The sequence below is a fragment of the Camellia sinensis genome, chromosome 2 (assembly GCF_055761805.1).
Source record: "Camellia sinensis isolate YWXY chromosome 2, ASM5576180v1, whole genome shotgun sequence".
Taxonomy (NCBI): Eukaryota; Viridiplantae; Streptophyta; class Magnoliopsida; order Ericales; family Theaceae; genus Camellia; species Camellia sinensis.
The window spans coordinates 172,686,184-172,705,267 of record NC_138962.1 but is presented as its reverse complement, the minus strand read 5'-3'; the positions used below and the strand labels follow the sequence as shown (position 1 = coordinate 172,705,267).

General features: G+C 40.9%; 1 pseudogene; it reads left to right on the top strand.

Moving 5' to 3' along the window:
- The window catches only part of LOC114264280 (protein neprosin-like), a 103,221-nt pseudogene extending 94,413 nt beyond the window's left edge, over positions 1–8,808 (top strand).
- Positions 8,809–19,084: the final 10,276 nt, after the last annotated feature.

Here is a 19,084-nt window from a genome sequence, read left to right as displayed (position 1 = left end):
TATGAATAAAAGTTTTAAAATAAATTATATAATGATAAAGTAATTTTTTTAAATATAAAATATGAGTAAAAATTTAATTTAATATAATAGTAATACTACGTTATTATTGACTTGTGATATCATCAATTAATAGTAAAGAAATACATGAAGGATGAATCACACATGTCAAATGTAACTAACAATCCAATAAATTTTATATCTTTATTGAGATTAATTATATTTGCATGTCAATAATAATAGATATCATCATTATATTAAAAATTTTATAGATAATAATATGACTCAACATAATTTCCTTATTTTCAATTAAAACAACTATTATTGTTCTCATAACTTTAAAACCGTGCTAGGGAGCTCGAAAACAAGCTCCCCCGAATCCCCCTAATCTTGATTTTTTTTTTTCAGAAGCAGAGAAGGAGAAGAGAAGGGCGGAGGAGGAGGAGGAGGAGGAGGAGTGGACTGGAGGGGGCCATAACAGTGGGAGGAGGCGGAGGCGGGGCCGGAGGCGACGGCGGAGCTGCTGCGACGATCGGAGCTGGGCCACGGGCTGGGCCACGGTGGCGACGGGCTGGGCGATCGGCGGCGACGTGCTGGGCGACGATCTCTTCTCTCTTCCCCTCTTCTTCTCTCTTTCTCTCCCTCTCCTTCCGAGCTGTTGCAAAGTCGAACATGGAAGAAGAAAAAAGAAAAGAAAAGAAAAAAAAAAAACCCAAAACGACGTCGTTTTGGGGATTAGGGGGATTAGGGAGGCCAAATTCGAGCTCTCAAACATTATTCCTTTAAAAATATGATTGACATTTCACTCTAAATAATATTTTTATAATTTTTTTTATTTAAAATATTTTCTTTATATATAAAAAAAAATGTTTGCCAAAATCCGGAGGGGCCACGTGAACCCCTAGACCCTCTTTAAATCCGCCCTGCCTATACTCCTATATACAGTCGACCCTAAACATTCAAAGGCCCAAAGCGAATAGTGAATATGGGGTATTGTATCTTCACATATCACTTAAAAAGATAAATTAACTCTTTAAAGTTATTACAAAAATTTAAAAGGCTGAAATCTAGAATTATTGTTTTATATTTTAACCATTTACCCAAGAAAATAAATACTATAAAAAAAAAAGTCTAGAGTTACAACATCAAAGAAAAATTGAATGAATTATATCACTGTATCACTTTAACATTATTATTTTTGCATTTTTAGTTGTAAAATTGAACCAAGAGCTCCTAATTGAGATTCAATTAATTCTTCTATGAAAGTATGATTAAATAAACAATCCACACCATTATTCAACAAACAATGGAGATTTCAATTTTTAAATAAAGTCATCAACCAATTGAATTAAATTTGAAATGATACAAAATCTAAAAGTATCTCGAGAGAATATTAAGATCTGAGAAAGTTTATTCTCATAATGATGAATTAGGTTAGAGAGAAGTTCGGTGAAGTAAAATCAACTGTGTTGGGCCTTTTCCCTGATAAAATTGTGTTGCTTTTAGGTTTCGTATTAGGTGTTGGATTTATTGGGTTTTGGTAAGTTAAAATCAAAATAATTGAGATCTTCCACTTACGAAAATAATTTTGTTTTTGAGCTTGATTTTGAGGGCTGAATGTAGATGAGTTTTGATAAGTTAAAAATTAAAATAATTGAGCCTGTCATTTAACTGAGATTTAAAACAAAATTCAATATTATAAGAATATTTCTTAAAGAGGCCCTAATTTTTAACTAAAATCTAAATGCCTAAAACAAGGACTTTAAACCGGCTCGCCACGAGAGCAAGTGAAGCCCAATGAAGCTCTTTCGAAAAAAGGTGCGAGACTTGGCGATATTAGTCCAAACATTCTGAGTATTTTTTTGTTTTTTTTTTGGGGGAGGGGGTGGGGGTCTTGTTGAATGTATTTATCCTAATTTTAACTTTTAACTTGAACAAAATGATCAAACTAAAACTATAGTAGAAAAGTGTTGAGATCAAATTATTTAAATTAAAATAATATAAATCAAAGAGAAATTCGATTTGAACAACAAGGATTAAAAGTGTAATTTACCCTAAACCATATAGAATTTTCATAGCTTTTTCACTAGATATGGGAACTACATTTATTTGATTACTTTCCAAAAAAATTTATTTGATACAAAAGAGCCAAAAAGCAGGCAGCTCATTGCAAGCTAGCAAAGCATACTTTGCTGAGAGGAAAGAAAAATTTGACCAAGTAAATCCACGGCTGAGTCCAATTCAACTGATCCTGCAAAGCAAAATGGAAGAGAAAAAAACAAAATGGTAGCCACCAACCAAGAAAGATCCAATATCCTTACAGAGCCTTACTCGACAGTTTTCATTCTGTTTTCTGTATGTATTATTGTATTCCTGATTTTTATAGATGAATTCATTTAGGATAAGTAGTAGCAGCAGAGTCAGTGTTGTTGAGAGTGTGTAGTGTGTTTATCATCATGATCACTCATGGTGTTGTGGTGGTGGAGCGGTGGTGGTTATTGGAGCTTATAGTACTAGTGCTGCCACTGTGTTATGGTGACAGAGTCAGTATTTCTCGTAAGAAGCTTGATGATGTTCACAATTACTTGAAGGGCTTCAACAAGCCTCCACTTAAATCCATCAAGGTCCTCTCTCCTCTCCAACTCCATTTTTTCCTGTTTTTGTGGAAAATTACATCAGCAGTGTGTGCATTTTACTGTTTGTGTCATTTGATCTATGTAATTTCAATTAATTCAATGTCAACCCTTAATTGGAAATTTGTGTTAATTTGATCCAATTGATAATGCTGATTAAAGTTTTCAAAGGAAATTGATCACTAATTAACGTGGTTAAGGTTAACTCATTGAGTAATACTCAACCTGACCTCATCGATCAAGGTGGTCTCCAGGTACACCCACTATTACATTTTTTCATTTATAATTTTTTTAAAGAAAGAGGTAAAAAAAGAGAAAAAAGGGGAAGCAGGAAAAGGGATTCTTTTCTGCAATTTTCTTTTTTTTTTTCAGTTAATGATTTTTAATAATGTGTTTTGGGTTTTGTTATTGGAGTTGTTTTAGCATGCAATAGCTTGTGTTGAAGGAGACAAATTCTATGGAGTAAAGGGAACCATGAATGTTTGGGAACCCATAATCCAGCAGCCTAATGAATTCAGCTTGTCTCAACTCTGGATCTTGAGAGGTTCTTTTGCTTTAGATCTTAACAGCATTGAAGCTGGTTGGCAGGTACTTTTACATTAATTATGATTATATTGCAGATTTTCTTGTTATTCTTGCGTTTTGTTCTTATTATAGAGTTAATTACACTTCACATCCTTATATTTTTAGTCATTTTATTTTTATTTGTGACAATTAACCTTTTGTAATTTAAGGCAATGTCACATTCCCATCTATTTGAAGTTAATGAGACTAAAGAAATATGACTTGTGAATTACGCATTTTCTCATCTTATTAAATTAGCATCTTTGTATTTTTTTTCTTCAAAATTTCACTTCATCATTTTGTTTTCACCAAAATTGTAGTTTGGTACGTCTAGTTTTAATTTTTCTTGAAAAAGTTTCACGTGTGAGACACAGGTTAATTTCTTTTAACCTAATTAACACCAGACAAAAAAGAGAGATTATAATTGGACTAACATGTAAGAATTAACTGTTAAAATTGAACATAAATGGGGGCGAAGTGTCATATTTGTAAAAGTATAACGGTATTAAATATAATTTATCCTTTTAATTTTTGTATTGCTAGTGGTGCTATGTATTAAAAAAATGATATAGAAGTCTAATTTTTAAATCCATTTTTAACACTCACTCATGTGTAAAATAGATGATTGATTGATGATTGGACAAAACATGATGAAAGAGTTGTCTAGATATTCTAATAGATTGCCACATCATTTAGTTTGAAAAATGGATCTAACTTTTGGACTGTACTACTACTAAAAAAAAAAAAAAAGAAGAGAGGGTAAATTACCAATATACCCCCTAAGATTTGCTTAAAACACGAATTGTCCTCTGTAGTTCTAGAAATTGCATCTCGTCTTTTGACCTTTCTAATTTCATAACAAAGAGTCTTTTTTATTAATAAATCAACAATTCAATTAATAGTTTTTAATGATGTTAGAAATGTTTTTCATTTAATAATTTAGATAATTTTATTATTATATAGGAGGACAGTTATGAATTTTATTTTTTCAGTTAATTTTGGAAGGGGCCATTTGTAATTTTTTGCTAATCATTCTATATATGGATCTCATAATATACTAATTCAGTCTCTACCATACACTTTAATTCATAGCACAATCTGGATCCCAAATCTGGATCACTTGACTTACATTTTTTTTTCTTTGGTTGAATTACAAATACATGTTTGTTTAAAATACAGATTGTCTAAATCACACATTGATATATATATATATATTGATTAGCAAAAAATTTTATTGATGAAGAAAGCAAAAAACATGCCACCTTACAACAATAAAGCTGGGACAAAACCGAAGATTGGTGAGGAACCAATCGAAACAGCCCAAAAAGAAAAAGAAAAACAAAACTGAACAACAGCAAAGCAACAGAGTAGCAGTAGCAATACAACAAAAACTCCCCTGTAAAACTCCTTTCTTCACAAACAGAAGGAAAGCATAATTACCACAAACACTCCCAGAACAGTAGGGGTAATGGCAGCAACCCTCCCAACCAGCAAAGTAGCAGTAGCAATACCACAGAAGCTCCCCTGTAATACACCTTCTTCATAGACCAGAAGAAACACTATCACCACAGACATTCCCAGAACAGTAGTGGCGGCAAGGCTCCTAACCATTCTCTAGCTCAACACAAGACATCAACCAAAGCGCAACCTGCTACTCCCAGCACAAGCCATAATCTGATGAAGATTAGTGACTATCTCCTGCACTGAATGCTGCATCCCCGAAATATTCAATTTACTCCAAAGTGCTACCCTTACCCTCACCAACTCTACTAATTCAATCCAATCGACTGGTTTGCCATTAAAAAGACCATCATTCCTTGCTTTCCATAATGACCACAAAACAGCTAAAGGTACCACTTTCTACATTCTAAGAATCACCTTACTAAATTTGACTCTTGTCCACCAGAGCAGTAGATCCTCAATTGAACCAGGTAATACCCACACCAGACCCCACCACTTCATCATATCAGCCCACACCTTCCATGCAAATGGGCAAAACAGCATCAGATGATGAACTATCTCCTCCTCTGATTTACAGAAGATGCACAATGAATCTGATTCCTCATTTAACACTCCTAAAATTTTTAATAGAGCTGCAGTTTTAAGTGTACCTCTCCAAGCTAACCAGCCACAAAATTTTACCTTGGGATGAGCAAAATTTTTCCACAAGACCTCAGTAACACTAAGAGTTGGACCTTTTGAAGACATCCACCACTCCCATGCTGCTGCTACTGTAAATGACCCTTCTGGATTGGCCCCCCACTAACAATAGTCCTCCAGACTCCAAAGAGAGAGTAGGTGCTACCCTATATACAATCTTTGTACCTCCTCTTCCTCCCATGCTAACAGTGATCTTCTGAACATTAAGTTCCACTCATTTGAATGACCCCTCCTCTGGTAAATCTGATGAACAATGCTACCTTTCTCCTCTAACAAGCTATACAATCTAGGAAACTCCTCCTTTAGGCATAAATTGCTCACATTCATATATTTGAGTAATTGTTTGGATAAAATTTCTAAATTTGTAGTGTTATTTAAAAATAAATAAATAAATAAATGTATCATTGAGAAATATGACCAACACCATACGCTTTTATTTTTATTTGCACATTTTCTTTGTTGGTCTCTTTTCCCTTTGTGTTGCACTTCCATTCTCATTTTGCTCCCTATTCTCTGTGAGAAAAAAAAACGACACCAGACTTTTCACCTACTGAACTATAAGTCTTCATTTTTTTCCCCAACATTCTTCTCTCAAGATTAATCTTTTGTTTATAGTCTTACCATATATATATATACATGAGCAACACTAGGACCCAAACAAAAAATTTATACAATACTCACATTGGTGTAAAACTCACATCGTAGGTGGCCTTGAACAATTTTTGATATATATACATATATATATTTTTGTGTGTGCGCGACTATTTTAACATCTTTCTATGTCACAAAAAAGAAAGGATTCACAAAAAAATAAGACCCACTACATGTGAACGAACTGTGTCTAATTGCCTAAATAATTTTTGTATTTTAATTTTTCTATATATATATATGTTTAAGAGTGAAATAAGTTGATGTGAAAAGTGAAATGGGTAAATGACAGAGTGATGCATATGACGCCACAGGGTGTTACAACCTCCTGTGTTCAGGCTTTGTTCAAATCAACAATGAAATAGCAATGGGGGCGAGCATCTTCCCTATTTCTGCTTATGGTTCTTCCCAATATGATATCAGCCTACTTGTCTGGAAGGTAACATTTTGTATATATATATATATGGTCAATAGACTTTTATATATTACCCACTTTTTTTATTTAAATATTCAAAGAACTTCTATATAAAATAGAGTAAAAACAAATGTCCCAATCTTCTTATCATATTATAATGGTGTACTTAATTATGTATAACAGATTACACAGAATCTCTGACATATCTCATATGCTCCTATATCCATTATTTTCCTTTTGTCTATCATTTTTTACTGTCATGTACATGTGTACATATATAATTGTAGTGGGGCCTGAGGCAGTGTGTGCGCCTAGCAATAGTAACTATTTATTATTTAATTTTTTAGATAAATTAAAAACAAATATAGTTTAGAAACAAATATAGTTAAAGCAAAAGCCTGTTAGTGGTTTACATTTTTAAAAAAAAACCACCGTCATCACATCATTTTTATTATAAATCTTGTATAAAAATTAGGTAAGAACAGAGTTTTAGTATAGAAAAAAGCTAGGGACCCAAAACAGTTAGAAAATGAAATGTATGGTGTAAATTCAAATTTAATGTGACGTGAGCTATGTCCAGAATGAATTGAGTCCTCTCATTTTAGTTTCTTAGTCATTTTTTAGGAATACATAAGTAAAATGATTGTGTAGCAATGATCCAAATTTGTCACTAATTGAAATTTCTCTTGTTTTAAAAAACATGAACATAAAAATGGTAAGTTTCACTAGGTAGACCAACAACTAATAAGTTAAAACACAAACGAAACTTTCTCCTAAATAACTTATTCTATATCCCTAGCATTTCTTTTTTTGATCATTTTGATTTTGTTAATAATGGGTGTTGTTATTTGGTAGGACCCAAAAGAGGGTAACTGGTGGATGCAATTTGGGAATGACTATGTATTGGGTTATTGGCCAGCCTTCTTGTTTTCGTACCTTGCCGATAGTGCATCAATGATTGAGAGCAACACACCACCACCACCTAAATGGGCAGTGGCCATTTCCCTGAAGAAGGGTTTGGCAAAGCTAGTTACTTCAGAAACATCCAGATTGTAGATGGTTCCAACAATCTAAGAGCTCCTAAAGATGTTGGCACTTTCACTGAGCAATCCAATTGCTATGATATTCAAATTGGCAATAGTGGTGATTAGGGCAACTAGTTTTACTATGGTGGTCCTGGTAGATGTTGGGATCTAGGATCCCGCCCAAGACCTTATAGAAATCATGCCAAGCAGAAAAACACCCCCACACTCAAGGAGACATCATTTTTAACGTGGTTCGGCCTCAAAGCCTATGTCCACGGGAGAGTAACCGGTTATCACTATAATAATGGACAGATTACAGAAAGATTACAATAGAGGAGGAGCTCACTCTCTCCTCACTCAGCTACTCACCCGTCTCCCTCGCGCACATCGAGAGAGACGGTCTCTCCGCCTCACATCTCTTACTGTCTTTGTTGTTCTCTCTCACGGTTCTCACTCTCTTCCCATCTCTCACCTTCTCCATTTATACACATAATGGTAGGTGAGAGAGTCTTCCATGTGAGCTGGCTGCCAGCCCTCTTCTTCTCCTTTCGGTGGTCGTCCACCTTTGCGGCTTGTCGGTTGGCAGCTGCCTTCCTTGACATGTTACAGCTGTCTTCACATGGAGAAGAAAATCACCCCTCACATGGGGTGATATCAACAAATCACCCCCTCAACCCATGTGAGGTGATCTACTGCACACACTGCTGCTAATCTTGTCACACCCAAATTTCAACATAGGCTGCGTCTCCTCACTGAGACGTTACATCCCCTGAAGCTAGAGATTATACACCAGAGATACAAAAGGAGGAGGGAATCCTACATCCTCAACTCAACTCACACCACTCTCTGATTTGGAGAGAGCCTCTGCTCCTATCTCCCACAGATCTCTTCCACGCTTCCTGTCTCAGATGTCTTCACCTGCTATGCTTGAACTTGCGCAACCAAGATATCTGATACCCCCTTATTAGATGTCCCGCATCCCCTGCTGAGATGCCATTGACTGCCATGCCTTATCTCGTAGAACCAGTCATTGGAGTAATAGAAAACTCGTCGTTTGTCCCATCAGCATCCTCGATTTTCTTTGCTCGGAGCTTTTCCTCTAAACTATCAGCCTTTGCCCTCTACACTTCTGAACAACCTCCTACCGTTTCTACATACGCTTGTTGTCTGTGCCTTTGCAATCCCTGATTTGTTGTCCAGTAGATTGATGGTTGACAGTAGCTCCATCTGTCAAAGCATCGTCAGCTATGCAATTCCTTGCATAATGCTCGCACCCATGGCTTTTGGTCTCCATGAGTCGAGCTCGCTTAAGAGATCTACATTAACTCTATCCTATGCTGCCATGGAACTTAAGAAACCACCATAGAGAAAAAAGACTTGCCACTCCTTGGCACGCACTCTTGCGTTTCACCCGTCTTAATTTCTCTGTCTGGCAATTCCTGTGAACTTTCAACAACCCGCTGCTGCATACTCTTCTCGCGTCTTTGTACGACACTCTAGCATACCCTTGCACTGCTGCACGTCTGCATTTGTGCTTCTGCGCTTAGTATACTCCTCTGCAACTATTGTTCTACACGTCCACATACCACTAGTACCTACTCGTATACAGTAGCTCCAACAGCCACAACATTTCCCTGAGTCTGTACTTGCTGCCAAATCATCTATCTGTCGATAAATGGTCCTCTTTTTTGATTGAACCAGATCTTCCAATGAACTCTGAAGATAATCATCTCTACAATCCTCTAATCGCACTCGACCAATCCTAATCTCCCTTGATCTGCCATTTGACCAAGCCTGATCTTCTTTGGTCTCCAATGATCTATCTCAATCTGTATCTGGTTGTCCAATCTGGTCAGAATCTGCCCATTCTAACCTCTTCAGTGAATCCGCAGCGTTCCACAATATCCGGCAACCTTCCTTCAACTATTGAAGATGACAAACTCCTATGTTTTGACAATCTTTTAAAAAACCATTTAGAATTTCACTATTCTGACCTCGCGGTTGCGTCCAGAACGGCCCGTTTAGCTAGGACCAACCTTCGTTGCATTTCCAGGGACCTCACTAAAAACTATCCCCGAAAGTTGGGCCACACCATAATTTTCTAAAAAATTATGGGCCAAATTGCAATTTTCAGAAGTTCATGGAATATTTCGTCCACTGCACCTCATGCTGTCTGCCACTTTGATCTGCCTTCTTTTTACAAAAACTCCTATTCCAAAATCTAACCATACGGATGTGTCCGGAATACTCCAAATAGTTGGAAAGCACTATTGGATCACCAGAAATGGACTCCGAATAGCTTAGATCTAGCCAAAACATTTTGTTCGCCTTAGATCTGCGGCTGCACCTTAGCCGCGAAGCACTGGATCTCTCTTTCATCTGCTGACGTGGCAGATGACGTGGCATTGACTGGACTGCCATGTGTCGATGACCGGATTGGGACATGTGGCAGCCACGTGGCATACCTTGCTGACGTGGCACCACGTGTCGATGATGTGGCTTGCTGACGTGGCGCTACGTGCCTGCGCGTCTGTAGGCACCCCATTTTTGACTGACCTTAAGACTCAGACGTCACCAGTTGAGCACTCAGTGATATTGCATATCGTACTCGTTCAGAAGTTTCAGAGTCTCGGCTGCGAGCCTTGCCTTCGAACTTTCGGACTCTTTCGTGGCGTGCCTCGGTTTGCGAACCAGGCTCTGTTTTCTCTATTTTCTCTTCCCAAAGGGAGAGAGAGGTCTTGTAGATCATCTCTCAGTGGCCGTAGGCTACGTTTCGTGGTCGTAGGCCATTTTTCCCATTTGGAGCTCGGTTTTCGATTTTTCGGAGCCGACGGCCGTGTGCCTCGGTTCGGGACCGCCTAACCACCTCCATTTGCTCCGGTTTTTGGTACACACCTTGTTTCCTCCATTTTGAGGAACACTGTGGCCCGAGAGACCAACGTTGTGGTCGAACGCCACCTCCGGTGCTTAACAGCCTGTTTTCGGGGCCCGGGCCGCGCGTTTTGGTCCCCGAACCTCCGTTTTGTATCCATTTTGGTTCATTTTTGGTGGAGGCCTTATTTTCATTGTTAGGAAGCTTGTAGGAGGGTGGGAGGCTAACAATTGTTTTTGAAAAGCCAGCTTTATTTCTTCATCGCTTTCCGTCGCCTCTTTCCGTCGCCTGTTTTCTTCACTTAAAAGCTAATGTTGACCATCCCGGGGCCACTTTCTTTAGCCCTAAACCTCATATTTGTGTTGTACACACCTAGGAGGCCACCAGTATGTATAGGCCGGCCAGTAATTGTCCTTGACCCTTTTGAACCCCTCTAAAAAGTTGGCTTTTCTCTCTCCTGGTTCACATTTTTTGGGTTTTGACCACATATTTGTGTTGTGCACACATGGGAGGCCACCTTTTTGGGGTGGCCGGCCAGCAATTTTGATTGACCCTTTTGGCCCCTGGCCGGCCGGCCAGGGGGGTGGCCGGCCAGCCACCTGAACCTTTTGAACCTGGTCGGCCATGATCCTCCCTCTAAGTGTATTCCAGCTGTGCAATTTGTTTCCCCCCAGATTTTGTATCCGGGGGGGTGCCTTTTGGGGGGGAAATTTGAATTGGTTTTTCCCCCCATTTCCTGGGCCTCTCTCCCTATATAACATACACTCCACCTCCATTGTTAAGGGTGAGAAGCTTTTGGGCTGTAATTATACATACATCTCCATATATCTCTCTCTTTTGGTGCTAAAAGTCCATATTTTCTTGCATATTTGCACTACAACCCATAGCACAACACCTCCACTACTCATTCCAGCACCTTGGAGGCCATTTTCAAAGGTTAAAAGCTCAGAAATTTGGACCAAAAGCTGCTGGAAAGCTTCTCTTCAAGGGTGAGTCCCTATTTCCCCTTTTCTTGCCTTATTTTGCATGATTGGTTAGCCTTTGTTTCTTGCATTTTTGGGCTCCAACCCAAACTGGAAATAGTCATATTTTGATCCTTTCTTCATGTTTGATCAAGGACTTTTTGTTGTTTGAGGTCTTCTCCTTACCCTTTGTGTTTAAACTCTCTTTTAGGCCTATTTTTGCATGATATTTTAGGCTTATTTGTGAGCTGTTTAGGACTTGTTCATAAACTGTGAAATGTCTTTTTTTGAGCCCCTCTTCAACTTTTTTGAAGGGCTCTCCTCTGTTTGAGGTCAGTTGCTACCACTTGCCTCTTTATCCCTCTTTTATGGCTATTTCTTGCATGATATGTTAGCCCTGTTTGTAAGCATTTCTGGGCTTCGAGCCAAACTGTAAAGTGCTTCATTTTGAGGCCCTCTTCAACTTTGTTGAAGGGCTCTTCACTGTTTGAGGCCAGATACTGCCTCTTGCTTTCTATCTCTCTTTTAGGGCCTTTTTATACATCATATTATAGCCCTACTTGTGAGCTGTTTTGGACTTTATCATAAACTGTAAAGTGATTCATTTTGAGCCCCTCTTCAACTTTGTTAAAGGTCTTTTCACTGTTTGGGGCCATCTTCTGTCCCTTGTCTCTATTCTCTCTTTTAGGGCCATTTTTGCATGATAGATTAGCCCTATTTATGTTCATTTTTGAGACTGTTATAAACTAGAAAAAGGATTTTTTTGACATCATCTTCATGTTTTATTAAGGGCATTATTTTATTTGAGGTCATATGATTCCTTGTATGCTTGATTGTCCCTTATTTTGAGCCTTACACCTAAGCTCTTGTTGCATGCTTGGTTTGGCCTTCTAGCCACTGAAATCCAGTGAATTTTTAGTGGCTAGCACATTGTTTTAAGCCTCCAAATCAGAGGGGGGTGACCCGCTCTCACCTTGACTTGTTTGGTGGTCATTTTTGGCCTTCCAAAGAGACCCTATTTTGCATGCTTTGAAGTCACTTTCCAGGGTCAATTTGGTGAGTTTTAGGACCATCATATTTGATTTTCATGGTTTTTTATGCCATGCTAAATGTCTATCTTGCATGTGCATAATAACTCCTCGCATGGCCCTCTAAAGTAACTCGTCATTTTTGCACGTGTTGGCTTCATTTCAGTGGTTATTTGGGCCTATTTTCACATGTTTTGTTCACTGATTTTTTCTGGTTTTGTGAGATTCCATATGCTTCACACACTTGCCATGTAAACCATGTTTGCTAGTCAAAGTTGCATGCTACTTTAGTCCATCTTGCTAGCACTTTTTGGCCATGCTTTGAACTAGAAATCTTCATGTTTTGGGACTGCCTTGGCTCTGTCTTTATACTTCATGATCAAATAATGCATGCTTTATATAGCTATAAGTCATTGCATGTGCCTAGTCTTGAGTTTCGGGATTCATTCCATGCATCAGGTGCCATTTTTCCATGTTTCGGGGCTGTTTAGCATCATGTTTCAGTACTGAAAGTCACATGCTTATATGCCATCTTGCATCCCTTGCCATGCCTTGTTAGAGTTGCATGTTGTGCCTTAGGATCGGTCCTCGATTTGCGTGCATGTGTGCACGCATTTCGATAGTCCCATTTTCACCTAATGGCTACTGATGTGAGTGTGGCTGAGATTCACTCATGTTAGTGTAAGTCCATTATGCATTGTGTATGCCATTTCATTTCATAGCATTGTGTATGCTAGGTTGTATGTTAGAGCATTGTGTATGCCTCGTTACATCATGCATTGTGTATGCCATCTCATAGCATTGCGTATGCTAGGTTGCATGTTAGGATTGCATTCATGCATGTCATGCATATTGCATAGTGCTTGGGATAGGAGTTAGCCCAAGCACGTGAAATGAAGGACGTTTCGTACTACGAGTGACGGAACGTGTTTCAATTCCCAGTCGCTAACACTCTGGATTACCCATGATGGAGTTTAGGTCTTGTTGTGTTTTCATGTGCATTCATTTCATATTGAGACGTGCAATTCAACTCCTCGGCCATCATGCATCGAGATGCGTGATTGGTGACACGAGGATCGAGAACTACACTCCCTGAAGGGTAGTCGTGCATACATATGTGAAAATACTTTGCCCTGTCCCTTTCTTGCTCTCTGTTGCAGCAAATCAGAAACCGGCAATCTTTTGGAGCTTCATGCAATACTCCTGGCTCAATTATAAACAGAGGCTAATTGGGGCATCGCAATGGATTTCTGTGCAAAGGCGACTTGAGCATGCATCATCCACCATTTGGAACAGAGTCGAGGCAGTCCATAGATTTGCGTGCCAGTTTATTGCTTTCCTAATCAAATTTGTCAATTAATTAGGATTCTGTATTTATTCGGGACTGTATTATTTATTCATTTGGGACTGTGTTATTTATTCGGACCCTCTGCGCGAGGGCAATGTTGTAATAAGTGTGCGTGCGTGTGATGTATGTCTTCCAACCCCACGTCTTTGTCCCTTTTGTTTACCTGTTTATGATGGTTAGGTTAGGGCATGTTTCAATTAACATACAGTATGATAGCATGTTTGCATTCATTCATCTGTATTGCATGCACCGGGCTCGGCGCATCATACTAACTGCATTTGTATCTCAATTCCAAGTTGAATACATGTTAGTTGTAGCATTTCACATGCCATCTTTAGAATAGCCGAGCCTATCTTAGTTGCATTTTGCATGTGTTGCATTAGGCATTTCTGTATAGTTAGGATCATGCATGGATTTCTAACATAGCTTTTGTTTTGGCTTGGAGTACTCGGTAAGTGTTTATGCTTTAGCATCCTTGCATGTGTGAGTGACTGCCATGATAGCATGCTCACCATGAGGCTATATGCTTATGTGATATAACTGCCTGAATGCCTGTGGGTGAAGGTTGGATTATTTGAATTGGAATAAATGCATTGACTGTGAGTTCTAAGCCCACTAGATAAGTGGCAAAATTATGTTTTTTTTCTAAGCCCACCCGAGGGTGGAAAATCCACGTCTTAGCCTACTTGCGGGTAGTACCTTCAAACTACTTTCAAAAAATAAATATGAAATGTTTTGTTCCAATTCAGACGATCCAGTCTATACTTGTATGCTGTGCGCATCACATAGTAAATATAGGCTAATAACCAGAATAAGAACGCATAAAGTTTTCAAAACTAGATATCATGGTTAGTAGAGACCGATCTTTGATCGGGCGAGCGGGGGTGCTCACGAAGTGACCTTCCCCAATCGTACCCAAGTTCCTGAGCCGAGGCAACTTTGGTGATGACGGACACGTGGCCTTAGGCAACGAGTCAGGGTTTCCTAAATTTTCCCAAAATAAAATATTTAGGTGGCGGCTCTGTATGTGGCAAAGCAGTCCACGTTTTGCACTTCTTTCAAAAAATCTGTTTTCTCAAAACGATTTGCCGGATTTGGACTCTTTGGTTCAGATTTAGAACCGTGAAAATTTGAGAGTCCGAACTTGTAGTGACCCCAAATGAACAGAACAGGACTCATCCTCCCGGGGCGTTCGGGGACGTCTACAGTTTCTGGCGACTCTGCTGGGGAATTAGAGAACTTGACTCGAACTCATGATATCTTGTTTTGACTACACTTGTGTGTTTCTTTGCATTGCATTTGCATTGGTGCGCCTAGGACACCGTGTTTGCCATCTGCTATTCCTGAACGGTTTGCCGGAGGCTTGTCTTATCAAGGCATGACCATAAGGCTGATCGGTTATGGGCTCTGCCAGTATGGGAACACAAACCCCGATTTTACTGGGGCACCCTTTCGACCATTCGACCTAGTGCATATTCGGATCCATAGTGACCATTCCAAACTAGGATAGGTTGCTTACCTGATATAGGTTGTTTGAAACCGCTGCGTGCGTAGTGAAACCCTAGCTACTGACAAAATAGGACAGGGAAACCCTTCCTCAACATAGGGGTGTTTTGGCTCTCAATTATCTGTTATGTGCTGTCAGAGTGTGTCTCTACAGGGGTTGCATGTATCAGTTTGCGAGTTTGGGGCATCAGGCCTGCAGACATCAGTTAGTGTTTGAAAATCAGTTATCTGCGGGTATCAGATTCAGTCTTTGGGGACAGTGATTCAGGGATAATGATAAGTGATTGAGGACAGTGTGTGTTCAGCTTACCGACCGTGTGTTGTTATGCCCGGCTGTGTGTTGTGCATTTACTTTAAGTTGATATGTTGTCCGTTTATCTGTTTATTTATTTCCTTATTGCTTTATTTATCTTTTTACTAGGACAGTTCTAGCACAATTGCTTCAAACCAAGCAGATGTTCCGCAAGTGCTCTGGACTAGAGGTCGCCGACTCAATCAATCCGAGGATCTGGTTGACGGACAACCAGTGTTCCACTCTCTACCCTCGGTTATCAGGAAAAAACCAAGGAAACGCAGTGTATCCGAGCAGAGGTTGCTAGAGCAGTGGATTACCCCATCAGTGGACAGTCAGATTGAGATCCCAATTATTGCTATAAAAATAGACCTGCCAATAGTTCAGACAAATCAGGGCAGTATGGCGGCACCGACAGGAGTTGAGGAAATGATGCATCAGATGCAAGAGACCATGAGAGCCATGCAGCAGGACGCTGTTCACCGGGATGAGTTTGCCAAACAACAGGCCGAGATCATAGCCCAGCAAGCAGGATTAATTGCCAGGCTGCAACAATAAACCAGAGCATCTGCTTTATACCCGGTTCCTCCCCCACCGGGAATCCCAGCACCCGAGGAGGCACCAAATGTCCAGGCAGATACGGACATACCAACGGGGCCAGCTCCGCCCCCAATTCTGCCCCAGCAATCTAAGGCACCTACGCCTGTCAATCAACCGGACTCTCCCTTCGAGTTCGAGGTAGACCATACAGCACTGAAATTGAGCAAGCTCGAGAAGCTATTCAAAAAATCCCAGGGGGTAAAGGTTATCTCGGATATCGAGGACGGATTTACTAACGTGGCTGTAACGTTGCCGGATAGATTCAAAATGCCGCAGATCGATCGCTTCGACGGATCTGGTGATCCCATGGTCCACCTCCGGCTATTCTCAGATATATTACGGCCAATGGGGCTCACCAGACCCCAGAAGCTTTCGCTATTCGGCCGGACCCTGTCAAGCGTGGCCACTATCTGGTATGCGAAGTTGGAGGATGATGTCAAGCGGAGTTGGGATGAAATGGCCGAGGCCTTTGTTGTGCAATACTCTTATAACACCCAAATTGAGATTACAACTCGTGATCTCGAAACAACAAGGCAGGAGCACAAAGAGAGTTTCTCGAATTTTGTGACCCCATGGAGGGCGAAGGCGTCGATGATGACTTTAAGGCCCACTGATAAGGACCAGATCAGGATGATTGTGCACAATCTCCAGCCAAAACTGATGCAAAAAATGATTGTGCTCCCCTTCCCCACCTTTTCGGATCTGCACAAGATGGGAGTACAAATTGAAGATGCAATGAAACCGGGTCTGATTAACCAAGACAGAGAGCAACCCCGAAGAACCTTTAACCGCAACAATAATGCAGGCCCAAGTGGTGCTGCAACTGCAAGAACTTCGGAGGTAAACATGGTCGCCGGCATTCCCCCTCCCCTTCCAAGGCCCATGGCAGCCACACCCTTTTCCGGTGCATCCGGAAGCAATACACAGACCACCAAATACCAACCTAGAGGACAAAGAACCTTCACCCCATTGTACATGCCCTTGTCCAAGGCTCTAGGGGTCTTAATCAAAAAAGGACATCTAAAACCCCTGGAACCGAGGCCGTTGCCAAATCCGCTCCCTCCCTCTCATAACCCAGCCAAATACTGTGCGTATCACCAACAACATGGTCACGACACTGACCAATATTTCCGACTGCGTCATGAGATTCAAGATCTCATTGACAAACAGGTGATCCTACCTCCAGAAAAACCCAATGTCATAACTAACCCGCTCCCTACACACAACCAAGCTCCACCTCCCAAAATAGTCAATTTTATCCAAACTGGGGTTGTGTCTTACGATCCTAGTATCTATATCACTCCTTCCCACCTACCTAAGCCGGAGGTGCTCCTTTCTGACTGCACTGACTTTTTGTGCATGTTAGACATCTCCAGAACCCAACCCGAGCCAATGGTGATGATTGTTGAAGACAAAACAGAGGAGGTTTCAGAGGAGGAGAGAATTACTGAATCAAGGTTTAAGTAGTCTGGAAGTGTGGCTAGGGAAGCCTACGATCCGAGTGATTACATCTTATCAGTGGGCCAGGTTGAGCCAAGTGTAGAATTACCAGAGAGGGCAGAGCTGTGTGTGATCCGAGGAGATGGATTTGAGCAGAGAACAGATGACGTGGCGGCTGTAGAAGAGGACTTTGCCAACCTACAGTTTTTCAATGACCAAGAATCAGGGGGCACGGCAGTCAACTAGTTTGATTATGAGGAATCGGCAGAGGTTACCGGATGACTGGATGATCAACCGGATATTGTGGAAGAGTTCCAACCAGAACCGGGCCCGGCAGGGGCAAGAGTATCAATTGTGGCCGGAAGTCAGAATACATTCCCAGAGAGCGCCGGTATGAAGAATTTCGCTCGGGACTTGAGCATTGTGGATGCAGAGAAAGTTGAACCACAAACTACACTGATGCAGTCAGAACAAGAAATGTTTTGGGATTCTGAGAGAATCAGGAAGGCAAAAGCCTGTGAAGGGGCCGAAAGTTCTGTGGGCACAGGAACGGAAGATGCTGCGGACATGTGGGCTGAAGGTACTACGAGTACGATCATACCAGGGCAGGACAGGTGTCTGTCGGCCGCCGATGGAATGTGGTGGGAAGACGATGATTTATGTCTCACCCACACAGATGAAGATTGGGGAAGTAACTAGCCAGATGATACCTGGTATATCGGCGAGGTCGATCGTATGACAAGGAGTGGGCGGTATTTCAAGCCCCCGCACCTAGACCAGCCAGAAGCATCTGGAAAGGATAAGGAAGCTGAGAAACAGAAAGAAAAGCAAATCGAAGAAGAGGATGTACTGAAGCAGTTAAAGAAGATACAAGCAGACATCTCCATCTGGGACTGCTTATGGCATCACGAGGACACAGGCAGGCTGTCATTTCAGCCATGGACAAGGCCAAGCTTTCTATAGACACCACGCCGGAGCAGCTGGTTGGATTGGTTTTTCCGGGAGGAGGTTCCCCGACGTTGACCTTTTCTGACAAAGAACTACCACCTGAAGGCGCAAATCACAACAAACCTCTCTACATCTCGGTGGAATGTAGAGGCAAATGGGTACCAGTGGTTCTTGTCGACACAGGATCCGCTATTAACATGTGCCCGTCGAAGATGGCATATGCAAACGGGTTGAAGCCCGCGGACTTCGTGCCAACTACTCAAGTGATCAGAGCCTATGATAACACAAGCAGGGAGGTGATGGGGACTGTCAAAATTCAGACCCAGGTTGGTCCAGGACAACACAACATTGAATTCCATGTCTTGGACATTCCCACAACCTTTAACCTACTTTTGGGACGACCGTGGTTGCACCAGGTCAAGGCAGTCTCTTCCACCTTGCATCAGATGTTGAAGTACCCTCATGGGAAAGGGGTAGCTATTGTTTTTGGGAATTCGTCAATCCATCCGCCGCCGGAAGTGTCTACACCAGTCTTGGAAATCGAACATGGCACGGAGGATTTGTTCTTATCAGGGTTTACTTTGGCTGAGGCCCGAATTGTGCAGAACATCATGGCTGTTAATGAGGAAGTGTATGTTAATGCTCA